Source organism: Talpa europaea (assembly GCF_964194135.1).
Source record: "Talpa europaea genome assembly, chromosome: 15".
In the NCBI taxonomy this organism is placed as follows: Eukaryota; Metazoa; Chordata; class Mammalia; order Eulipotyphla; family Talpidae; genus Talpa; species Talpa europaea.
In genome coordinates, this window is record NC_140083.1 from 65,009,252 (window position 1) to 65,036,233 (window position 26,982).

Genomic DNA, 26,982 nt, shown 5'->3' on the forward strand with positions numbered 1-26,982 from the left:
AAACCTTAGATATCTGACTATCAGAAGAAGAGTGGGAAGAGTGGGGAACAAAAGGAACAGTGGGGAACTGAGTGAACTATGGTTGAGGATTATGGATGCTCTTGGTGGGCATGGTGTGATGTCTTGTGCAGGGAGCTTTGGTCAGATCACATATTCCTTAACTCAACTATATAATTACAAAGAATGATGTTAGGAGGATGCCCAAAATGGGTGAATTTAGAACAGAAAGGGTCACAGAGAAGTCAGTGATAAAAAGCCAAAATGGCACCTTTCTTTGTGTTTAAATTTCTACTCATGTTCCTAGGGTGTGGAACATAAAGGACTTATTCTGGACTTGAGTATTTACTTACCTGAGTATTTATTCAGTATTTTTTTTAAAGATTTATTTATTTATGCACACAAGAACTGGGGTACAGGCCAGAGGTGAGGTGGGTGAGAGGATTCACCAGAGACAGAATGGGGAACAGAACAGGCAGATTGACTGAAATACACTGCTGAGAAGAGCAGCAGCGAGTCAGGAGAAGTCTGCTGCACCATGTGTGTAGCTCCCTGGCTGGGGGTTGCACTTGTGTTTCAGTGGCTGTTGATTGCTTCATAGGTTGCTGTTGGGAGAGTCCCCACACAGTGAGCAGAAGGGCCTTGACCTGAGTCCCTATGGCATGTGAAAATACATGCATCTCGGAGGAAAACTTCTGAGTTACAGGACCTGGGGTTGAGTGCCCGGAATGGGACCTGGGAGGAGTCAGGCCTCCAAGTCTCCACACTCTTAGAATAACAAAAATAATGAGTGAATTTCCCAAGCTCTAGCTAGGGGGCGATACGATTTTGTGTGTGAGAACTAACCACCTCGTACCCTACTGTCTGAAGTAGATAGATAATAGTAAGAAAGTAGACTAATCATTCATATGTGTTGTCATTATATGTTATGCTTTGATGTTACACCTGCTGTATATAAAGTAGTATATAATGGGCACTAAGACAATAAAGATTTGCTGCATGCTAGGCATAACAGTCCCCCATGTCTCATTTCCCTTGTCGTCGTGTTCCAGATCCAAGACTCACTAGAAGTCCACAGGTTGCATCTTAACCCCTTGTGCCACCAGAGAGGCCCTGTTTCAGTACTTCTTTTAGAGGAAGATGGTGTCTTTCTAAAATTTCTGCATCAGTAAATATATTTTTAAAATCACTGTAGAAGAATGTGTGTGACTCTAAGGGAGTGAGCTCCAAAGAGAACACTGGATGGACATATTTGTGCAGGTCCAATCTTACATTCTAAAAGTACTCTCCTAGAAACTGTATTTTTTTTTTTAATAGAGGCATGTTTTATTTATTTATTTATTTGTTTGTTTGTTTTGTTTATACATGCACAGTGTATAGTCAGAAGCGCGGGAGGGTGAGAGAATTCACCAGAGCCAGAGCGGGGAGCAGAGCAGGCAGAAGGACCGAAGTACACTGCTGAGGGGAGCAGCAAGCGGCAGGAGAGGTCTGCGTGCCATGTGGGACCCTCCTCTGGTGGCCGGGGAGCAGCCGGGGATCGAACCGGAGCCTCAAAGGTCGCCGGCAACTTCGCAACCCAGCGCTCAACCGCTGCGCCACCGGGGAGGCACCGTCCTGGAAACTGTATTAATTAGTTTTTAATGAGTATAAACTTGTAGATAAAATAAGACATTTACATTTAATATGCTGTTTTGTCCTTCATTTTATGAGGCTTCTCCCTTACAGACCACCATTTGTGTGTGTGTGTTTGTGTGTGACTCTAGGACAACACGGAAAAAATTAGCTTTTGTTCCCCACATACTCTGAATTGCCTACCACACACAAAAACTTGCAATAAAAATGTATAAATACACACAAATTATAAAATACTAGCAATAAAAAAGCACTTGATGTTTGAATAAGCATGTGGAGGCCATGAGGTTCCAAGGTAAACAATTAAATATCTCTTTCTAATTAAATAAAAAACACATTCTTACCATTAACTTTTTTTCTTAACTCATTCATTTGATTTTATGAGATTTGTTGCATCTCCTTCATTAGCTTTACTGAGAGATTTTTTTTACATCACTTTGACAGCCTTAAGTTTTCTTCTTTCTCTTTCCCTTCCTTCCTTCCTTCCTTCCTTCCTTCCTTCCTTCCTTCCTTCCTTCCTTCCTTCCTTCCTTCCTTCCTTCCTTCCTGCCTTCCTGCCTTCCTGCCTTCCTGCCTTCCTTCCTTCCTTCCTTCCTTCCTTCCGTGCAGGCCACAGGTGTGGAGGGTGCAAGGTGAGGAAATTCCCCAGAGACAGAGTGAGGAACAGAACAGGCAGACTGACTGAAATACACTGCTGAGGGGAGCAGCAGGTGAGTCAGGAGAGGTCTGCTGTGCCATGTCGGTAGCTCCCTGACCAGGAATTGAACTTGTGCTGCAGTGGCTGTGGATAGCTTCACAGTGCTGCACTTAACCCCTTGTGCCACCAGGGAGGCCTGAGTTGTTCTTTCTTATGATGTTTTATTCCCTTGAGGTCTTGGTTGCCATGTGTTGTCAGTTTTTGGTCTGTCAATTTTCCTTCTATAATTACTTATATCAAAATGTAATACGTAACAATAACTTAGACAGTTAACCCTAGGCCAGCAGGGAGGCCCTTTAGAAGATCTTTAAACACACACTTTAGTTAGAGTCATCTAGAAATTAGATCTATTCATTAAAAAAAATCATGAGAGTGAATTTATTTTGTCATCATATGTAAAGGATATTGTTTTTTTTTTTTTTAAGATTTTTTTGGAGAGCCTTCCTGGTGGCTCAAAAGTTAAATTCTCAGTACTGTCAAGCAATAGCCAGCCACTGTGGCATGAGTTAGACTCCAGGCTGGGGAGCTAACCCACATAGCACAGCAAACCTCTCCTGTTTCACACGCTGTTCCCCTCACCGGTATATTTCAGTAAATCTGCCTTTTCTGTTCCCCATTCTGTCTCTGGCAAATCCTCTCATGCCCTGCACCTCTGGCTTACACCCCATTCTTTTATATATATATATATATATAAAATTTTATATATATATAAAATATATATATTATTTATACAAGCACTGGGTACAGTCAGAAGTGTGGGAGGGTGAGAGAATTCACAAGAGTCACAGCAGAAAGCAGAACAGGCAGACTGATGAAGTACACTGCTGAGGGGAGCAGCGGGTGGCAGGAGAGGTCTGCGCCCATGTGGGACCCTCGCCCGGTGGCAGGGGATCAAACCGGCACTGCAGAGGCTATGGGCAGCTTTGCAACCCAGTGCTCAACCACTGTGCCACTGGAAAGCCCCACACCCCATTCTTATAGGCATAAATAAATTAAAAAAATCTTAAAAAAATACTTATTTTTTATATATGGATGCAAAAACTGGGGTGTAAACCAAAGGTTTGGGGGTGGAGTTGTGAGAGGATTCACCAGAGACAGAGTGGGAAGCAGAACAGGTGGAATGACTGAAATACACTGCTGAGGGGCGACAGGAGAGGTCTGTTTGGCTGTGTGGGTCAGCTCCCTGGCTGGGAATGGAACTCAGGCCACATCTGTGGTAGTACTGGGACTTATCCTGAAAAGGGTATTTTTTGCTTGTTATTGAGTTCCAATTCATCCACCTTTCTTAGGTCACTGGATATTCTCACAACTACAAATAGCCACAAATTACATAGGCATACATAGCTTTGTATGTATATGTATATGTATACATATACATACCTTTGTATGACTGTTTCTATACATATCATAAAGAGTAAATTATAGCTACTCTTATTATTTTGAGTAATTTTTATTGAGACTTTATATTGTTTGACCATAGATTTCATTGTCACCAGCACTGTTTCTGATCTTTTGGATAGAGAGCTCTCACAGGTATGAGTTGATATCTCCTTGTGGTCTTGATTTGCATTTCTGTGATAATGATCATTTTGTCATACACCTTCAACCTGTGTTTTAAAAGTCTATTTTTTTCTACTCTCCCCAATCTTTGGTTCCATGAGATTTTTGAAAGTTTCCTTTGTAAGCATACTTAGGTTTTTATCTTTTACAACAAATATTCCTATTAAAACACAGTTATAATTGGAGGATGAAAGAAAGAATGGTGGTATTATTTCAGTCACTGAATGATGATGGTTTAATTTTGTTTTTTTTATCAGTGTAATCTAAATATCTTATTTATAAAGAATAAAATTGAATGTAGGGCTTTTAAGAACTAGGGAAGAGATATCGAGAAGCTTAGGTACTGATCTTTGCTATATTATAGAAAATCTGGTAATGTAGTGATTTTTTAATAATGATTAGTGGCAAACATCATTAATGGAATAATTGGTAATGGAATAATGATAAGAATTTTTCCATTACAATATAAATGATATAACAAGGGCATAAAGGAAAAGTATATAATGTTAAGATTTATAAATCTTGCTTGATAGTAGAATTTTAACATCTAAGAGTGTCTTAACAAGACCTAAGTTTTCAGCACTTATGATTGCTATGGAAACAAGTTACAAGCATGGGCGTTCAAGTCTTTTGTTCCCTGATATATTTCAGAGGCATCTGAAAATGGAAAAATAAATGACAACTATAAACCCATCATCTCCTAGTCTGGAGGTGTGTGATGAGGTGAACTGTCTTCAAAATAGCCCAAGTGCAACAATTTCCTGTTCAAACTGCTAGTGACACATTCATGAGAAATCTACTTTTTCCATTCCTGCTTCACTCTGAAACTTTACAGGGCAGTTCTAAGTCACAGATCACAGGCCAGAACAAGTGCTGGTGAAGATGTGGAGAAGAGGGAACCCTATTGCACTGCTGGTAGGATGCTCTGTGGGCCAGTCCCTGTGAAAATCAGTGTGGAGGTGTCTCCTCCTTTACTCAAGGATGCACAACTTCCTCGCCAACAGAAGGTATGTGTTGCTCCTCTCCTCTCTCTCTGCTGGTCTGTCTCTTTTAGTGGAAGTTTATGAAGGTTAGATGTGAGGCAATTGCTATACAATTCATATGCAATCAAATCAAAGAGAACATTGTTATCTTTTTTGAATAATTCAGGTAAAACACAAGAAGAAAATGAAATATTTTGTGGTTTTCTCAAAATATTTGAATTCTTTCCAGTGGAAAATTAGTCAAATAAATAAAATCCATGCATAATTAGATTTGTAAATCAATGCCATTTAACTCAAAATTTCACCAGATCATGACCCATAAGATTTTATTTTGGAATTCATAATCAGTACAGAATATAATTCTATATATTTTTTGTATTTAGCTTAATTTGTAACATTAGACTCTTAAATGAATTCATTCCATCATGACGGTCAAAGGTAATTCCTTATCACATACTTAGAGTCAATATAAAAGGTTTTTAATGTAAACGGAAATCAAGATGAGATAGCTTCAATAAAAATACTATTTTCAGTTTAAAAGTACACAAAAGCTTAAACATTAACAAAGCATTGTACAAGGAATACCACACTAATAAAACAAACTCCTCTCTAATGAGTTCGGTTACATGGTATAAATGTTATGAAATAGGAAAAAAATGGTGAATGTGTCAAAATAGTAATGAAAATAAGGAATGTATTATTGACATCTTACAAAAGTCATATTGAGTATCATGTTTTATATCTGTTATATCTTAGATATTCCTATTTCCATTTTAGGTTAGTAAACTAAAATTAAATTGAAAGATTCAAAATAACTTTTTATTTTTCCTTTTTTAATGAGTCAAAATTAAAATGTGAAACTTAGTAAGTATCAAAGTCAGAATAAATTTTAGATCCCACTCATTACAGAGTTTATTGACTGAATTACTAAAATTATGATTTTTTTATTGATTCCATTACTTGCACAACAAAGGCAACATTCATTAACTTGGATAGTTAATAGAATCTACCTGGAAGTTTTAACTAATACTATTTTTCCAATAATTAATGAACCAATAATGTATGTATCATTTTATGTTTTTTTAATCTAGCTATTAAATTAATTACCAATCTCTTATATTACTTAAATCATGTATTTTTAAAATATTATTTTTTGTTGTTTTGTTTACAATATTGTTTAGGTTTTGGATGAGCTTAGCATGCCGTTAATATTACGCAATATACAAAATTTCTTTAAAATTTTTTAGATTTCTCAGAATATCACAATAGTGAAAGATATTTTTGAAAGAAAACAAATTGAGATAATTGAATAAAACCCCATCCCCTTTTAATAAATAAAAATAAATGATGAAATAAAAATAATTAGTGTGGGAAATGCTAACACTATTTCTCCAAATTAGAACATTCAGTATTTAACCATTATTTTTAAAAATTGACATAAAAATGTCTGCATCATTTTTTCTAAACCACCATTTTCATTTCAATACAGTTATACAAGGGATTAAAATGCTGCTGTGGAATATGACTTTAAATTAATAAAGATAATATTGGGCTTCCACATCTCATTTTTGATTAAATTTTTGGCTTTTCATTTTTCCAACCAATACTACTGTGTCAGCATGGACTATCCTTTAAAAAACTAATATTCTGTTATGAAACATATGTTTAAAGTACCTACAGGTTCATATTTAAAAAAGTTTTCCATTGAGATAATATTTGTTTACATCATTGTCTGTACGTTGGAGTGATAGGATCCGCCTCTGGTTATACTACCTTAGTGCTCTAGGACTTTAGACCAGACATGTTGCTGTTCAACTGCAATATGAGTCTATCACTCAGCTCACGCTCCGCCCACAGTGATCTGGTCCTATGCACCATTTGTTAAAGACTGAGAAGCATTTATCACAGAGCGCAGTTCCTGACTTCACAGAACAGCAGAGATGAAGGAGCAAAGAGTCACCTATGCAGAGCTGAAGCTGGCAAAGGACTCAAAAAGGCCGCAAGGGAAACCTAAAGAGAGTAAAAGCTCCACTACTGCGACGGAGCCGGGAGTAACCTACGCAGAATTAAGTCTTCACAATGCTGCTCGGGATCCTCAGGAGAATGGCAAGTCCTGTCACCTCAAAGGTAAAACATTTAGTAGACACACAGCAGAACTGTTCTGGGAGATGAAGGGGGTGGAGGTGCACAAAGAATAGGGAATTAAAAAAGCAACAAATATTTTTCATTTGTGAGCATCAGAATTTGGCATTGGAATATGGTAGTCTAGTAGGAAATTTGATGGCTATTTTTCCAGGTATTTTTTATAATTTATAACTGTTGACAAACAATTATTCAAGGGTTTATTTTCTAGATTTATTTATTTATGCATTCAAGAACTGGGGTACAGGCCAGAGGTGTGTGTATGGGGGTGGGGGAGTGACAGGATTCACCTGGGACAGAATAGGCAGATTTACTGAAATACTGCTGAGAGACAGGAGAGGTCTGGTGTGCCATGAGGGTAGCTTCCTGGTAGGCCTGGCATTGAACTCGTCCTGCAGAGGCTGCAGATAGCTTCATAGAGTTGTGCTCAACCCCTGCGCCACCATGGAGGCCCCATGGGTGTTTTGCTTACTAAAAAAGCAATGTTATGTTCTAGGGGAAAGAATCCAGTGGAGATAGAAGTCTTTGGTCCAAATTTATATCTCTGACTCCCTGTGCAGGTAGATTTTGTTGTGTGTAAACTGAGCAACTGTCTCCATCTGTCCTTTCTCAGTGTCTCCATTTCTCTCCCTGCAGGCTTAGCAGCACCTCCAGAGAAGCGCATTGCTGGGATCTTGGGACTCATCTGTCTTGTCTTGATTTGCATTTGTGCCAGTGTGGGTTTATACCCGTAGGTACATTTATGAATGGAACTTTTCACTTAATGATTGTCAGTGCTTTTAAATATTTCATAATATTAAGGAATAGAACTCTTCTATTAATGTATTAGTTTAATTAAATGTTGCTTAATCTAAGCTTCTCAAAAGTACAAATATACAGAATGATTGTGTAGATTATTTTATGTATATCCAGATATCATGAGTCAAAGTCACGCTTTAGGAGACTGAAAGACTCTATTGAAAACTATGAAATGATTTTTTGAAATTTGGTGACTTCATACTGTAAGAGATGGTAAAATTTAACTCTAAATTTTTGTGCTATTTCCCCTCCCAAATTTTATTATTTTATTAATTTTCAGAGAAAGACAACTTTATTAAAGATTATTACTATAACTCTACCAATATACAATGTTTCTAATTTTGAAATATTAAATTGATTAATTACTTAGAACACTTAATTTTTATAGGGATTATTTTATTTTTCTAGCAACAACAAAGAGCCAGAGAAGAATGATTTATCTTCAGAGCAGAATGATTGCTCAAATGTAACGAAGAGCCAGAAAGGTACACAATGATTTCCAAAATTCTGATGTTAGTACAGTTTATATTATGTACATATGTTAGACTAGGTAATAATGGTAACAAATTTTCTTTTAGAACATATATTGTAAAACCAAATAATACATGTTCATGAATAACGATAATAGGAAGGATTCATCATGTCCAGCCATACCTATGTGGCTATTTGGCTCATGTCCTGTTGTTATTCTATGTATAAACAATTTTACTATTAAAAAATGACTTTTTTACTCTTTGTCAGGGCAGATACAGTGCATATTATCTGTGAGTTTGGTTCATATGGGTGCCTAAATTATAGCATGAGAAGCTGCCCTTTCTCTGTGAGTGTGTGTTGTATGAACCCGCTGTGAGGTGTGTGCCTGTTTTATGTATAGTCGTATATCAGTGTGTATATGATATGTCTTATTTTATTAAACCAAATAGTTTTAGGTAATAATTCATAATCTCTCTTCAGCATATCCTTGTGGCCCTTGTCCAAAGGGGTGGTTTACGTACTCCAACAACTGCTATTACTTTAGTGCTGAAAAAAACACCTGGAATGAGAGTGTGACGGCTTGTCAGTGTATGGACTCTCAGCTGCTCTACGTAGAATCTGAGGAAGAAATGGTGAGAATTTCAGTGTCCCAACCACTTTATTGAAGACTTATTCAGGTCAATTTTATAGTTATAGAATTCATTCAAACTTTTGTACAAAATTGTATTTTATTTTAAAATTTGTATAACATTCCATTGTCTGACTTTGAGGATTTTACTCAAATCTTTGACCCGTTAATGCACAGCTAAAAAATTAACCAGTTATTGGCTTTCCCAGAGAACTGTATTTTCAGTATATATGTATATTAAATATATATGTGTGTATATATATTAAATAAAGATGTTGTTTAATACACATCAAGTAAGGTGAACATAATGTGATCTGACAGATTAATCACCAAGTGAACGATAATTGTATCTGTAAAACAGATCCTAAGTAGTAGTCCCAGACCCCAGTGCACCCCAGACACCCTGTCTACGCTCTCTTCTCTCCTGCTGTCTGGTTATTTAGCCACTGACTTGAAATTTAATTTCATAGATACCTTTCTCCTTTATGAACTGAAATGCAATCATAAGGTATATGCTTTTGTTCCGTCAAATCACTCCCCTATATTTCCTCAGTAATTCATCTATAATAATTCATTTAAATGCTGTTTGCTAATTTTCACTGCAGAATTTTATGATATAACATTTCAAAATCCATTCTGTTTAATGTGTCAGGTGAAATATGTGAGTGTCATCTTAGAGATAAACTTCCTGTGTTCAGTATTTTTTTCTCTTTCTTTTAAAGATTTATTTATGTATACAAGAACTGGGGTACAGGCCAGAGGTGTGAGGGGTGAGAGGATTCATCAGAGACAGAGTGGGAGCAGAACAGGCAGAGTGAATGAAATACACTGCTGAGGGGAGCAGTGGGCGAGGCAAGAGAGGTCTGCTGCACCATGTGGGTAGCTACCTGGCAGGTCAGGGATCAAACTCCTGACATAGAGCTATGGACAGCCCCACAGTGCTGTACTTAATTCCTTGAGCCACCAGGTAGTCCCTGGTTCAGTATTTTCAGTAATAGTGCCCCCGTAGTTGTCCTGTCTCCACCCTCCCAACCCTACTCATGTGTCCCTCGGTTGTGGGAAGTGAAGAAGCCTGTCCTGGCTGCTGACTGTTGTCACTATCTGAGGCATTGCCCTTGCAGGCTGCCCTCCCACTGCTGCACAGAACCCCTCACCTCAGGGAGGAATGGCTTCCCCAGCCTCCTCCTGTTGTAGGTTGGTGCTGACAAGCCGCAGGCCTAGGTCAGATTTTCCTGTTCACATGACAAGAGTAAAGTTCTTAGTATAAATGTTTAGGAGCTCATGTTATGTAATGATGTGTGCTGGTGAGAATTTGTGGCACTATGCACAATAGTTTTCAGCATAATATGTGTATGTGCTGTGAGATTGGAATCTGTCTATTCATTCTGAAAATGTAGAATCTTATGAAAGAACACGTTACTTGTGATTTTTTTTTAATGAAGCCTTTCATCATTCCTATATAATTGAAAATTCTTTATGTTTGAACAGAAATTTATGAAATCCATATCAGTTTTATCATGGATTGGAGTCTACCGTAACGACAGCAGTCAGCCATGGACACTGGTAAATGGATCAGCTATCCAACTAGAGTAAGTTTTATTTAAATAATGTTAAAAGTAGCATTAAAACGTTATTGTTTCTTAGTTTGCTGCACCATTTAGAACTTAAGAGAAGCAAGGTATGAAAAAGAATATAGGAAAAATGATATTAATGCATTTGATTTAAATTATAGACATGAGGAGGGTATTGAATGCTAGTGGAATCTCAATAAATATTGAAGAAAGGACAGCTCTGTTTGTCTAACTCCCAACCTTACATATATTCTTGAAAATTGTCTTCATCCATTTTAAAAATATGCTTGTATTGCAATTGAAAGAAATGCTATTGTTTCTTGGTTTGCCCCAACATTATATAACAACAGAATATGCCTTTTTCTTTATTACAGGATAAGAAAACCAATACCTGCTGACCATCACTGTCTTATGCTAGAATCTAAATATTATGCAGAGAAATGTGAAGATAAAAATATGTATTATTGCAAGAATAAGATTTAAATAAAAAAAACTAACTTTGGATTTATTTATGTAAATTTCCATTTCAAGAAATAAGTCTTATTGATTTTGTTTTTTGTTCCAATAACATTTTTTTCAAAATAATTATTGAAATACACTATGTTCAACAACATGTACAGATAGCATTACTTTTGTGTCTGACATGTTTTGTGGTGTTCAGCCTTCAAGAAGATCAATTGTGTGAGTCCAGTTATAAGTAATGGCAAACTCATAGGTCCAGCAAGTGGATTGGTGTTCCTAGGGACCAAGGGGAGGTGGGATGAGGAACTGGCCACTGATTAGTTCTCGGATTCTTTTTGAAGCGATGGAAATTTTTCAGCGCTAGGAGTAGTGAAGCTTGCAAACTCTGAATACACTAAATGTCTTTGATTTATTCACTTTAAATTCACTTTAAATTTTGTTTTATATATCAATAAAATTGTTTTAAAAAAATTCTGTGATGACATTTGAGAGTATTTAATCTTTAAAGTAATTTGGAGTTTAGACATCTTTGCCATATTTATTTTTTCAATCTACATCAACCTTAATCCTTCCTTAAATTCGATTTTTTTTTTCTCCTTTTGCGTTGTATTTTCACAGAAGACATAGGGAAATGATATTATGCCCCAGTAATGACACTTTATTTAAAAATGTCTGAAATATCTGTTAGCAATTTTTGGTGCTGTAAAAAGCAATCCAACTGAATTAGCTCATTGATTTATACACAATCTTTTTGCCAACTTTACATATTAATTCTATCAATCTAATATATGAATCTATTATGAATATATGAATTATGAATTTGATGTAGTTATTTTTTTGTAATAATCACACTTTGTTTCTTCTTTCCAAGTACAATTACTTTTATTTAAAGATTAATTTATTTATGCATACAAGAACTTGGGTTCAGGTAGAGGTGCAGTGGGTGAGAGGAATCACCAAAGACAGAGCAGGGAGCACAACAGGCAGACTGAATGAAATACACTGCTGAGGGGAGCAGTGGGCAAGACAGGAGATGTCTGCTGGGCCATGTGGGTAACTCCATGGCTGGCTGGAGATGGAACTGGTTCTGCAGAGGCTGAGGATAGGTTCAAAATGCTGTGCTTAACTCCTTTTGCCACCAAGGAGGTCCACAATTACTTTTTTTTAGCTGGCTTATTGCAAACCAGAGTTTTATATCCAATATTGAATAGTAATTACTGTGATTGATCTCCCTGTATTCCCATTTTAGTGACAAAGATTTCAGTATCCATTCTTAGACATGAAGTTTATTGTAACTTTTTCATCATCACTCTCCAATGAGTGTCATGCCATCACATTCTCATTTTTGTAATGGTTTTATAAGTTTGATGTTATGTTTTTATGAGAATAGTTTTGTTAAATATTTATGAAGTAAATTATCTTTATGTCTTTCAAATGTAAGTGCATCTTGCATCTTTGAAATAAAACTTCAGTAATCATTCTGTGAGTTTGTCATCCATGTATATATTTGTTGTGGCAGGATGAGCACAGGGCAGGATCTGTATGATTCGAGCAGATGCAGGCAGGTAAAGGAGGAGTCCTGGAGTCCTCAGTGGCTTTCTCAGGCTTTTATTGAACTTTTACATGAAGTATAGCAGCCAGGTATACAGCAGGTAGGGGTGCTGGGGGGCCTAGGAGGCCGCCAGACCTCCTAGGCCCCCCAGCAAGTCTTCACTCTGGGCTTTCTCTGGCCTCTTTCTCCCCTTCGCTCTCCTACCTCTACCCTGCTTCTCCACTGCTTCTGCTGCTTTTGGAGAATATCTCAATACTGCTGCTATGGCCTATAGAAGTAAACAATACAATTTATAACATTGTCACAAATGCAGGTGCCCATCAAGCAGGGCAATCCAAATGGTGGGAGGGCAGAAAAGCCTGGAAACCATTTACCCTACAGTATTTTATTTAGATCAGCACATTTTTCTTTCTTAGTCACAAAAACTTTAGACTGTTTTAATTCATAGCTACCCATTTGACAAGTCTTGTATCAAAACTACTGTAAAAAGGATTCCTATTTTTCTACAAGCTGGAAGCCTTTGTATAAGAGCACTGTGTTATTGAAGTGTTATTTCACTGCTGATATCATCTGAGCATGTTTACCTGCTTTAGGGGAGTTTTATGTAAAAACTCAGTAGTTCTAACACATGTGAAGTTTCTTCAGGTAGAACTATTTGCTGTGCAACTTTTTGGTAGTTACATTTTCTACAAATTTTCTATTTCAGATTGTTGACATAAAATGTATTCATAAACAGTCTTCTTGTCCAGCGTACCTACTGAAAACCATAATGGGGGGCGTCCCTGGTGTCACAGGGGTTAGTCTCAGTGTTCTCAAGCTATCTCCAGCCACTATGCCATGAGTGAGATCCCAGCCAGGGAGCTACCCACTTGGCACAGCAGACCCTTCCTGTTTCGCCTGCTCCTCCTCACAGCAGCTTATTTTAGTAGATCTGCCTGTTCTGGGCCTCGTTCTGTCTCTGGTGAATCCTCTCAGCTCCTGTACCTCTAGGCAACAGCCAATTATTTTTTTTTAAAGATTTATTAATTTTTGCATACAAGAACTGGTATACAGGCCAGAGGCGTTGGGTATGAGAGGATTCACCAGAGACAGAATGGGGAAGAGAACAGACAGATCTGAAATACACTGCTGAGGGGAGCAGCGGGCAAGACAGGAGAGGTCTGCTGCGCCATGTGGGTTGCTCCCTAGCCAGCCAGGGAATTGAACTTGTGCTGCAATGGCTGCTGACAGCCTCATAGGTTGTGTCTTAACATCTTGCACCACCAGGGGGGCCCAACAGCTCTTTATTTGTATGCATAAATAAATAAAATAAATATTTTAAGAAAACAAAAAACATAATGGTTTTCTCATGTGTAATCTAGGTACTGAAGTCTTAGTTTCTCAATTGTTTTCTTCAACAGTGTAATTGCAGTTATTAAGTTTTTACAATGAGAACACATTTGCTTTGTTCAGGCTCTTTAACAATTTTGTTTTTTGTCATTTGTGCTATTATTTTTTCTTCTATTGTTTTAGACAAATTTTACTTATTTTTGGCTTTGCCATTTTCTGTTTCTTTGATGAGTGCTCAGATTTCTGCACTTTCAATTTTGAGCTATACATGCCTTTAAGGCTATTTGAATTCATAATTTGGAATATTACTTTCATATTTTCCTTCTATTAGTTTGAAGTGAACATACATTTTGATGATCTCTGACTCATAAAATAAATAGACATATCACTGTATTCAAAATCATTTAGGGATTTCATTTTTATGTTTACTGACTTGTATTTTAGGTGAACTTGTTTAGAGAATTTTCTTTGAAACTAGAATGTTTTACATTTCTTTTAATAATGGCTAGTGTGACTTTGTGCTCTAAAAGCTACTTTTTCTGTCCTCCAATTTTTTGACTAAGTGATGTTTTAAAAAATCGACTCTTTTCCCCCTCAACAGTTAGGGTTGGACTATTGTCATATTTACAACAAATATTCCTAGGAAAGTGCAGATGTTTTGTAAATAATCACTCTTGTTGATTATATTATGATTAGAGGATGAATCACTGAAAAGCATTATGAAAAACTCATAATGAGAAATTATTTAATATTTCAGTCATGGAATTGTAATATAATTCAATCATTGAAAGCTTTATCATGCCTAGAGACACTTTTTATCAGTGGAAGTCTAAACAACTGTTTACAAATTGAAAAACTGACTCCAGAGAACTAAAGAAAAGCTTGGCAACTGGTGATTTTAGGGGTAGGGTGGCCCTGTGCAGGTTTCCTATGATCCGACCAGACCTGGTAAAGGAGAGTCCTGGAGCCCTCAGTGGGTTTCTCAGGCTTTTATTAAGCTTTTACATGCATTGCAGCAACAGGTGCATGCCAGGCAGGGGTGCTGGGGGGGCCAGGAGCCCGCAAGCCTCCAAGCCCCCAGCAAGTCTTCACTCTAGGCTTCTCTGGCTTCTTTCTTCCCTTCTCTCTCCTGCCTCTCTCCTGCTTTTTCTCCTGCTTCTTTTTCTCTTAGTGACTTTCTCAATACTCCTCCCATAGCCCACAGAAGTAAACAAGACAGCTTTCAACAATGTAACAACTGTAGGAACCCCATCAGGCAGGGCAATCTAATGGGAGGGCAGAAAAGCCTGAATAACCATTTACCCTTCAGTGATCAAGGGACTATTGTAATGAAGGTGAAAATTTAATTCTTCAGAGAATTAGTGACATCTTATTTAATACATATTAGTTAATGGTTAATGGTTTTAGAATGTTTCCATCAAAATAGAATTGACAGATGAAAATATAAGAAAACATTATGTAATGCCAAGACTCAGCAACCTTATCTAGCAGTGAAACATCTACCAGGCACTTAACTAAGTTTTCTGTGTGTTTATAGTTGAGATGAAAGCAATGTAAGAAGCAAGTATAGTTAAGTCTTTTGTCCCCTGATATCTTTTAGAATAGGAACACAATTTCTTTGAGGCATTTGTTAATGGACAAACTAAATGACACACTTCAAGTTCAGTCTCCTCTGCTCTGGAGATGTGTGATGAGAAACTGCCCTCACAATAGCTAGGATTTCCTGTTCAAGTTTTAAGTGACACTTTGACAAGAAATCTACTTTTGCCAGTGTTCTTTCACTCTGCACCTTCACAGGAGAGTCTGTGTAAACCACAGATATTGTTTGTCTGTATCCATGAGTTACCAGGTCTCCCACTAGATGATACTCTACTCTTTGGCCAAGAGAAGGTATGTGTTCCTACTCTCCTGTCTCTCTACCAGCCCACCTCATTGATCACACATGCTGTATGTGATACAACAATTGTTATGCAATCAGATTATAGAGAACATTGATATCTTTATTGAATAATTCAGAGTGGGAAAATAAGCATAAATATGAAACATATTATAGATTATCTTAAATATTCAAGTTTTTTACTGTAGAGAATTACTCAAGTGCATATATACAAGAGGATTGGGTTTTTAAATCAATACAGCCTTATCTGAAATCCCATCAGCATCCTGACATGGAACAGTTGATTTTGGAGTTTGCAATCAGTACAGATATAATAACATATATCATTTATTGTTTAGATCAGTCTTTCAACATAGATTCTTAAAAATAATTCATTAAATCAGGAAAGTCCAATATAATTGCTTTTACACTTTCTTAATAATAATAAAATGAATAAATTGTTCATACAAAAGAGGAAGAAGTAGTCCATAAAATTCTAATTGACTTATAAAGTATCAAAAGTTTTTTTTTTTTTCCATTGCGCTGTACATAGCCAAAAAGATATGCAACAGTGATAAAGAAACACCTGTCTAGGGAACTATGTTATATGGTGTAACTGATAGGAATTTGAAATAACTATGTCAGTTTGTCAGAACAATAAAATAACTGACTTTGAGAGCTTAGAAAGGGCAGGTTGAATGCTAGGATTTTCACGTGTATATATTATATGTTTTCATTCCAGGTTTAGATTTGTAAGCAAAATTAGTATACTCTACATAACTTTTGTAGGTTTCAAAGCCAGGATTAATTTCAGATTTCACTCTCTGCAGAGCTCATTGATTCAATTTTTAAATTCATTATCTGATTTATTATAATTAAAATCCTTCTGGAAGTTTGAGCCAACAGTATTGCCCCCTTAAAAATTTTTATCATTTTTGGCTTTTCTAGCTTTTCCATTCTCTCGTTTACCAACTTCTATTATAAAAGAAATGTCATTTCAAAATCTTTGCAATATTGTTTAGGACTTCAAGAAGTTAATGTCACATATGCTATGTAGTTAATATTCCTCAAAATTTTAATGATTTCTTAGAAGTCTATACTATTTTGAGAAAAAAAATCATATTTTAAGCTATGGTCCCTTTTAATAATAAATGTTTTTCACATTATAAAGGTGATTTAGAGTAGAAAATTAATACATATTTAACACAACTGTAACACACTAGCAAATGTCAATCTAATTATCAATAGATATAAAAATTCTAAAAGTTAGCACATCATTTTCTAATATAGCACCTTTTTTAAAGACAGTTATTCTATAGTTTCAAAATGTTTTGTACAATCATAATTTTAAATAATGTGGATGTTATTATTTGTGAAATTTATGCTGTGGATATTTGGTCTTCTATTCACCTAACCATTAGAATTGTGTGAAAAATAAAATCACTTTTTAAAAATTATTTTCATATTATGCAACACATTTTTTAAGCTCTAAGGAAATTTTAATGTGACTTCTCCATTATTCAACTGCAATATGAGTTTATTACTCTGCATGCTCCGCCCACGTGACCACACTAGAGATCTGGTCATCATATGTAGCATTTAGTAAGACTTGCCTGCAGCTATTTGAGAGCTCCGTTCCTAACACTACTCAGCAGCAAGGGTGAATGACCAAGTAGAGAACTACCCAGAGGTGAATCTGGACCGAAGAGGACAGCAAATGAAAGGTAAGGGCACATAAAGCCCCACTTCATCAACAGAATAGCAAATAACCTTGTGGAATGGCATCTTCAAATACTTCTTAGGACCTTCAAGGGAATGACAAGTACTACCTGTGCAAAGATAAAACATTAATACATAGTTGTGTAACTGCTCTGGGATGTATGATTGCGGTTCTGGTGTGAGGAAAGACTAAGGGATAAGCTCACATAGTCTGCTGTGTGAGAGTTGGAGCTTGAAATATGACTATGTCATTCTAATCTGAAATGTGAGGACTAATTTTGTTCCTGCAATGTTGGAGCTGGAGTCTTTGACTACATCTCATAGAGCATTATGTTTACTGAAACGCAGGATATTCTGGCTGCAAGATTACAATGGGAGATGTGGATTTGGGATCCAACCTTCCATATTTGGCTCCTGTGCAGGCGGGTTTCATGTCTGTAAACTGCCAACATTTGTCTCCCTTTTTTCTCAGTGTTTCCATTTCTCTCCCTGCAGACACACCATTACCTCCAGGGCAGATTGCTGCTGAGGTCCTGGGGATCTTCTGCCTGGTGTTGGTGGCCACCATAATAAAAACCGTAGTCCTGATTCCTGGTAAGACAATTTTTGAAAGATTATAAGCGACGAAGTTTACACTTGATGGTTATTACCAGTGCTATGAAAAATTCAGGTATTTAGGAGAACATTCACTTTTAATGTATGGTTTTATATAAGTGTTGAATGGTGGTTTTGTCAAAGTGTAAATATGCAGAATGATTAAGGAGAGTATTTTATAGATTTAGATATCATGATAAAATGGCATGCTTTAGGAGACTAAAAGATATTATTTTAAACAATGAAATAATTTTGAGAGTTGGTAAACAAGCACTGTAGGAGATGGTGAAATTTGACTCTAAATTTTTGAGATATTTTCCTCAAAGATTATTATTTTATTAATTTTCAGGAAAGACAACTTTATTATAGATTATTACTATAATTCTACTGATATACATTTTTAACTTTGAAATTTTAAATTGATTATCAATTACTTAGATCACTGAATTTTTATAAGGTTTATTTTATTTTTCTAGCTACTACTAAAGAGCCAGAGCAGAATGATTTCTCCTCAGAGCAGAATGATTACTCAAACCTAACAAAGATTCAGAAAGGTACGCATGGTTTCCAAAATTCTGATATTAGTACAGTTTATGTTTCGTATATGTGTTAGAGTAGGTAATAATGGTAAAATATTTTCTGTTAGAACAAACATTATATAATCAAATAATACATGTTCATGAACAATGGTAATAGGAGGGGTTCATCACATCCAACAACAGGAAAAAATTTCTTTTAAAAACTCCAACCATGTGGCCAATTGGGTCATGTTCTGCTGCTATTATATGTATAAACAACTATTAAAATGATTTTATTTACTCTTTATGAGGACATAAGAATGAGTATTATTTGTGAGTTTGGTTCCTATGGGCGCCTAAATTATAACATGAGAAGTTGCACTTTTTCTGTGAGTGTGTGTTGTATGCACCTGCTGTGAGGTGTGTGCCTGTGTTATGCACATGATTGTTCATCTTGGCATGTATATGATATGTTTTGTTTTATTAAACCAAATAATTTAGGTAAAATTCATAATCTCTCTTCAGCATATCCTTGTGGCCGTTGTCCAAAGGGGTGGTTTTCATACTCCAACAACTGCTATTACTTTAGTGCTGAAAAAAACACCTGGAATGAGAGTGTGACGGCCTGTCAGTGTATGGACACTCAGCTGCTCTACGTAGAATCTGAGGAAGAAATGGTAAGAATTTCAGTGTCTGAACCATTTTATTGAAGTCTTATTTAGTTCAATTTTATAGCTATAGATTTCATACAAATTTTTGTACAAATTTGTGTTTTATTTTAAAGTTTGTATAACATTCCATTGTCTGACTTAGGATTTTACTGAAATCTTTGACACATTAATGCACAGTTAAAAAACCCAGTTCTTGGCTTTCATAGAGAACCATATTTCCAATATATATGTATATTAAATATATATGTATGTATATATATTAAATAAATATTGCTGTTTAATACACTTCAGGAAAGGTGAGCATATTGTGATCAGCAGATTAATCACCAAGTAAATGAAAATTGTGTCTGCAAAGCAGATCCTGAGTAGAAGTCCCAGCCCCCAGCGTTCCCCAGATACCCTGTCTGCTCTCTCTTCTCTCCTGCTGTCTGGTTATTTAGCCTCTGACTTGAAATTTAATTTCATAGATACCTTTCTCCTTTATGAACTGAAATGCAATCATAAGGTATATACTTTTGTTCCTGTCAAATCACTCCCTATATTTCCTCGGTAATTCATCTACATTATTTCATTTATCTGCTGTTTCTAATTTTCACTGCGGAATTTTATGATATAACATTTCAAAATCGATTCTGTTTAATGTGTCAGGTGCAATATGTGAGTGTCATCTTCTTAGAGATAAATTTACTGGGTACAGTATTTTTTTTTCTTTTTTTTAAAAGATCCATTTACTTATGCATACAAGAACTGGGGTACAGGCCAGAGGTGCGAGGGCTGAGAGGATTCATCAGAGACAGAGTGGGGAGCAGAACAGGCAGAGTGACTGAAATATACTGCTGAGGGGAGCAGTGGGTGAGTCATGAGAGGACTGCTGTACCGTGTGTAGCTACCTTCTAGGTCAGGGATCCAACTCCTGCCACAGATGCTGTGGACAGCCCCACAGTGGTGTGCTTAATTCCTTGTGCCACCAGGTAGTCCCTGGTTCAGTATTTTCAGTCATAGTGTCCCCTTAGTTGTCCTATCTCCACTCTCCTAGCCCTATTCATGTGTCCATTGGTGGTGGGTGGTGAACCGTGTCCCGGATGGTGACTATTGTCACTACCTGAGGCATCACCCTTTTAGGCTGCCTTGCTGTTGCTGCACAGGACACCTCACCTCAGGGATGAATGGCTTCCCCAGCCTCCTCCTGTTGTAGGTTGGTGCTGACAGGCCGCAGGCCTAGGCCAGAATTTTCCTTGTTCACATGACAAGAAGAGTGAAGTTCCTAAGTCTAAATGTTTAGGATCTCGTGTCATGTAATGATGATGTGCTGGTGAGAATTTGTGGCATCATGCACGATAGTTTTCAGCACACTGTGTGTATGTGGTGTGAGATTGGAATCTGTCTATTCATTCTGAAAATGTAGAATCTTATGAAAGAACACGTTACTTGTGTGGTTTTTTTTTTAAATGAAACCTTTCATCATTTTTATGTAATTGAAAATTCTTTATGTTTGAATAGAGATTTATGAAATCCATATCAGTTTTGTCATGGATTGGAGTCTACCGTAACGACAGTGGTCAGCCGTGGACACTGGTAAATGGGTCAGCTATCCAACTAGAGTAAGTTGTATTTAAATTATCTTAAAAGTATCATTAAAAATGCTATTGTTTCTCAGTTTGCTGCACCATTTTAGAACTTAAGAGAAGCAAGGTATGAAAAAGAATATAGGAAAATGATATTAATGCATTTGATTTAAATTATAGACATGAGAATGGTATTGAATGCTAGTCGAATCTTGATAAATATTGAAGAAAGGACAGCTCAGTTCGTCTAACTCCAAACCTTACATGTATTCTTGAAAATTGTCTTCATCCATTTTGAAAACATGCTTGTATTGCAATTAAAGAAATGCTAATGTTTTTTTTGGTTTGCCCCAACATTACATAACAACAGAATATGCCTTTTTCTTTATTACAGGATAAGAAAACCAGTACCTGCTGACTCTCACTGTGTTATGCTAGACTCTTATGGTAAATATTATGCAGAGAAATGTGAAGATAAAAATATGTATTATTGCAAGAATAAGATTTAAATTTAAAAAAACTAACTTTGGATTTATTTATGTAAATTCCAATTTCAAGAAATAAATCTTATTATTGATTTTGTTTTTTGTTCTAATGACTTTTTTTCAAAATAATTATTGAAATACTATGTTCAGCAAATACTACAAATACTACACTATGTTCAGCAAAATGTACAGATAGCATTACTTTTGTGTCTGACATGTTTTGTGGTGTTCAACCTTCAAAAAGATCATTTGTTGTGTGAGTCCAGTTGCCATAAGTAATGGCAAACTCATAGGTCCAGCAAGTGGATTGGGGTTCCCAGGGACGGAGGGGAGATGGAATGAGGAACTGGCCACTGATTAGTTCTCTGTTTCTTTTTGAAGCGGAAATTTTTCAGTGCTAAGAGTAGTGAAGTTTGCAAACTATGAATATGCTAAATGTCTTTGATTTATTCACTTTAAATGGCTGAATTTTGTTTTATATATTATATGTCAATAAAGTTGTTTTTAAAAAAAATTGTGATGACATTTGAGAGTATTTAATCTTTCAAATAATTTGGAGTTTAGTCATCTTTACCATATTTATTTATTTTTTTCTTTTTTTTTATAGAGGCATGTTTCTTTATTTATTTGTTTGTCTGTTTTGTTTACACATGCACTGGGTACAGTCAGAAGCACGGGAGGGTGAGAGAATTCACCAGAGGCAGAGCGGGGAGCAGAGCAGGCAGAAGGACTGAAGTACACTGCTGAGGGGAGCAGTGGGCGGCAGGAGAGGTCTGCACACCATGTGGAACCCTCCTCCTGTGGGTGAGGAGCAGCTGGGGATCAAACCGGCGCCGTAGAGGCCAAGGGCAGGTTCGGAACCCAGCGCTCAACCGCTGCGCCACCGGGGAGGCCCATTACCATATTTATTTTTTCAATCTACATCAACCTTAATCTTTCCTTAAATTTGATTTTTTTTTCTCCTTTTGCTTTGTTTTTTTACAGAAGACATAGGGAAATGATGTTATGCCTCAGTAATGACACTTTATTTAAAAATGACTGAAATATCTGTTAACGATTTTTGGTGATGTAAAAAGCAAAAAAATAAAGTTGCCTCATTGATTTATATGCAATCTTTTTGATGACTTTACATATTAATTCTATTAATCTAAAATGAATCTAGTATATGATTATATGAATTATGAATTTTGATGTAAATATTTATTGTAAATAATCACACTTTGTTTCTTTCCAAATACAATTACTTTTTTTTTAAAGATTAATTTATTTATGCATACAAGAACTTGGGTTCAAGCCAGAGGTGCAGGGGGTGAAAGGAATCACCAAAGACAGAGCGGGGAGCACAACAGGCAGACTGACTGAAATACACTGCTGAGGGGAGCAGCAGGCAAGACAGGAAATGTCTGCTGGGCCATGTGCGTAACTCTCTGGCTGGCTGGAGATGGAACTGGTTCTGCAGAGGCTGAGGATAGGTTCATAATGCTGTGCTTAACTCCTTTTGCCACCAAGGAGGCCCACAATTACTTTTTTTAATTGGTTTATTGCAGACCAGAGTTTTATATCCAATATTGAATAATAGTTACTGTGATTGGTCTCCCTGTATTCCCATTTTAGTGACAAAGATTTCAGAATCCATTCTTAGACATGAAGTTTATAGTAACTTTTTATCATCATTCTCCAATTAATGTCATGTCATCACGTTCTCATTTTTGTAATGGTTTTATAAGTTTGATGTTATGTTTTTACTCGTTTTGCATTAAATGGAATGAGAAAAGGTTTCATTGTTAAATATTTATGAAGTAAATTATCTTTATGTCTTTCAAATATAAGAGCATCTTGCATTTTTGAAATAAAACTATAGCAATCATTCTGTGAGTTTGTTATCCATGTGTATATTTGTAGTGGCAGGATGAGCACAGGGTAGGGTCTGTATGATTCATGCAGACACAGGTGGGTAAAGGAGGAGTCCTGGAGTCCTCAGTGGTTTTCTCAGGTTTTTACTGAGCTTTAACATGAAGTGTAACAGCCAGGTACACGGCAGGGGGTACTGGGAGGCCAGGAGGACACCAGGCCCAGCAAGTCTTCACTCTAGGCTTTCTCTGTCGTTCTTGCTCCCCTTCTCTCTCCTGCCTCTCTACCTTGCTTCTCTCCTCCTTCTGCTTCTCTTGGAGAATATTCCAATACTACTACAACAGCCCATAGAAGTAAACATCACAACTTATAACAATATCATAAATGCAGGTTCCCCATCAGGCATGCAATCCTAATGGTGGGAGGGCAGAAAAGCCTGAAAACCATTTACTCTACAGTATTTTATTTAGATCAGCACATTTTTCTTTCTTATTCACAAAAAGATTAGACTGTGTTTTAATTCATAGTTACATATTTACACATCTTGTATCAAGGCTATTGTAAATAAGATTTCTTTTTTTTAAGATTGATTTATTTATTTATACAAGCACTGGGTACAATCAGATGCATGGTAGGGTGAGAGCATTCACCAGAGTCAGGGTGGGGAACAGAACAGGCAGACTGACGAAATACACTGCTTAGGGGAGCAGCGGGCGCAGCAGGAGAGGTCTGCACGCCATGTGGCTGCCGGACACAGGTGATGCAGAGGCTGTGGGCAGCTCGAAACCTAGTGCTCAACTGCTGTGCCACCGGGGAGGCCCGATTCCTGTTTTTCTACTAGCTGGAAGCCTTTGTGTAAGAGCACTGTGGTTTTGAATTGTTTTTTCACTGCTGATATCATCTGAGCATGTAAACCCAGTTTAAGGGAGTTTTATGTAAAAACTCAGTAGCTCTAACACATGTGAAGTTTTTTCAGGTAGAACTATTTGCTGTGCAACTTTTTGGTAATTATATTTTCTACAAATTTTCTATTGCACATAGACATAAAATGTATTCATAAACAGTCTTCTTGTCCAGAGTACCTACTAAAAACCATAGTGGGGGGCCTCCCTGGTGTCACAGGTGTTAGTCTCAGTACTCTCAATCTATTGTCAGCCACTATGCCATGAGTGCAATCTGCGGCCAGGGAGCTAATCACTTGGCACAGCAGACCTATCCTGTCTAGCCTACTTCTCTCAGCAGCTTATTTCAGTAGATCTGCCTGTTCTGCTCCTCACTCTGTCTCTGGTGAATCCTCTCACCTCCTGTACCTCTAACCAACAGCCCATCATTTTTTTTTTTTTTTAAGATTTACTAAGTTTTGCATACAAGAACTGGGGTACAGGCCAGAAGCATGAGGGGTGAGAGGATTCACCAGAGACAGAGTGGGGCAGAGAACAGGCAGACTGACAAAGTACATGGCTGAGGGGAGCAGCGGGCAAGATAGGAGAGGTCTGCTGCACCATGTGGGTTGCTCCCTAGCCAGCCAGGGAATAGAACTTGTGCTGCAGTGGCTGTGGACAGCCTCAGAGGTTGTGTCTTAACTCCTTGCACCACCAGGGGGGCCGGACAGCCCTTTATTTGTATGTATAAATAAATAAAATAAATCTTTTAAGATAAAAACCATAATGGTTTTCTCATGTATAATCTATGCACTAGTGTCTTAGATTCTCAATTGTTTTCTTCAATAGTGTAATTGCTATTATTAAGGGTTTTTTTGTGGGAGCCTTGCCGGCGGCCCAGGAACAAACTGGTGCTGGAGAGTCTGCGCTCAACCGCTGTGCCAGCAGGGGAGGCCCCTATTATTAAGTTTTTACAATGAATGCATTTGCTTTGTTCATGCTCTTTAACAGTTTTTTCTTTGTTATTTGTGCTATTTTTTTCTATTGTTTTAGACAAATTTTACTTATTTTTGGCTTTGTCATTTTCTGTTTCTTTGATGCATGCTCAGATTTCTGCCCTTTCATTTTTGAGCAATATATGCATTTAAGGCTATTTGAATGCAAAATTTGGAATATTACTTTCATATTTTCCTTCTATCAGTATGATGTCAACATACATTTTGATGATCTCTGACTTATAAAATAAATAGATTTATCACTGTATTCAAAATCATATAGGGGTTTCATTTTTATGTTTACTCACTTGTATTTTAGGTGAACTTGGTTAAAGAATTTTCTTTGAAACTAGAATGTTTTACCATTCTTTTAATAATGGCTAGTGTGACTTTGTGCTCTAAAAGCCTACATTTTTTTCTATCCTCCAATTTTTTGACTAAGTGATATTTTAAAAAATCAATTTTTTTTCCCTCAACAGTTAGGGTGGGCTATTGTCACATTTACAACAAATATTCCTATGAAAGTGCAGACATTTTGTAAATAATCACTCTTGTTTATTTTATGATTAGAGGATGAATCACTGATAGCATAATGAGAAATTAATATTTCAGTCATGGAATGGTGATATAATTCTATCATATTGAAAGCTTTATCATGTCTAGAGACACTTTATCAGGGGAAATTTAAACAAACAACTGTTTACCAATTAAAAAACTGCAGAGAAATAGAGAAGAGAAGCTTGGGAACTGGTGATCAAGGGTTCATTATTGTAATAAAGTTGAAAATGTAATTCTTCAGAAAATTAGTGACATCTTATTTAATACATATTCTTAATGATTAATGGTTTCAGAATGTTTCCATCAAAATAGAATTGACATATGAGAGTATAAGTAAACAATATGTAATGCCAAGACTCAGCAAACTTATCTAGCAGTGAAACATCTACCAGGCACTTAACTAAAGTTTTCTGTGTGTTTGTGGTTGAGATGGAAGCAATTTAAGATGCAATTGTAGTTAAGTCTTTTGTCCCCTGAATCATTTAGAGTAGGAACACAATTTCTTAGAGGCATTTGTCAATGGACAAACTAAGTGACACACTACAAGTTCAGTCTCCTCTGCTCTGGAGGTGTGTGATGAGAAACTGCCCTCACAATAGCTACGATTTCCTGTTCAAGTTTTCAGTGACAGTTTGAAAAGAAATCTACTTTTTTTCCAATGTTGTTTCACTCTGTACCTTCACAGGAGAGTCTGTGTAAACCACAGATATTGTTTGTTTTTTTCCGTGAGTTACCAGGTCTCCCACTAGAGGATACTCCACTCTTTGGCCAAGAGAAGGTATGTGTTCCTACTCTCCTGTCTCTACCAGCCCACCTCATTGGTCACACATGCTGTATGTGATACAATTGTTAAGCAATCTTATTATAGAGAACATTGATGTCTTTATTGAATAACTCAGGGTGGGAAAATAAGCATAAATATGAAACATATTATAGATTATCTTAAATATTCAAGTTTTTTACTGTGGAGAATTACTCAAGTGCATATATACAAGGATGACTGGGTTTTTAAATCAATACAGTCTTATTGATATCCCATCAGCATCCTGACATGGAACAGTTTATTTTGGAGTTTGCAATCAGTACAAATATAATAACATGTATCATTTATTGTTTAGACCAGCCTTTCAACATAGATTCTTAAAAATAATTCATTAAATCAGGAAAGTCCAATATAATTACTTATACACTTTCTTAATCATAATAAAATGAATAAATTGTTCATACAAAAGAGGAAGAAGCAGTCCATAAAATTCTAATTGACTTATAAAGTATCAATTTTTTTTTCCATTGAGCTGTACATAGCCAAAAAGATATGCAACAGTGATAAAGAAACTTCTGTCTCGGACACTATGTTATATGGTCTAACTGATAGGAATTTGAAATAACTATGTCAGTTTGTCAAAACTATAATTAAAATAACTGACTCTGAGAGCTTAGAAAG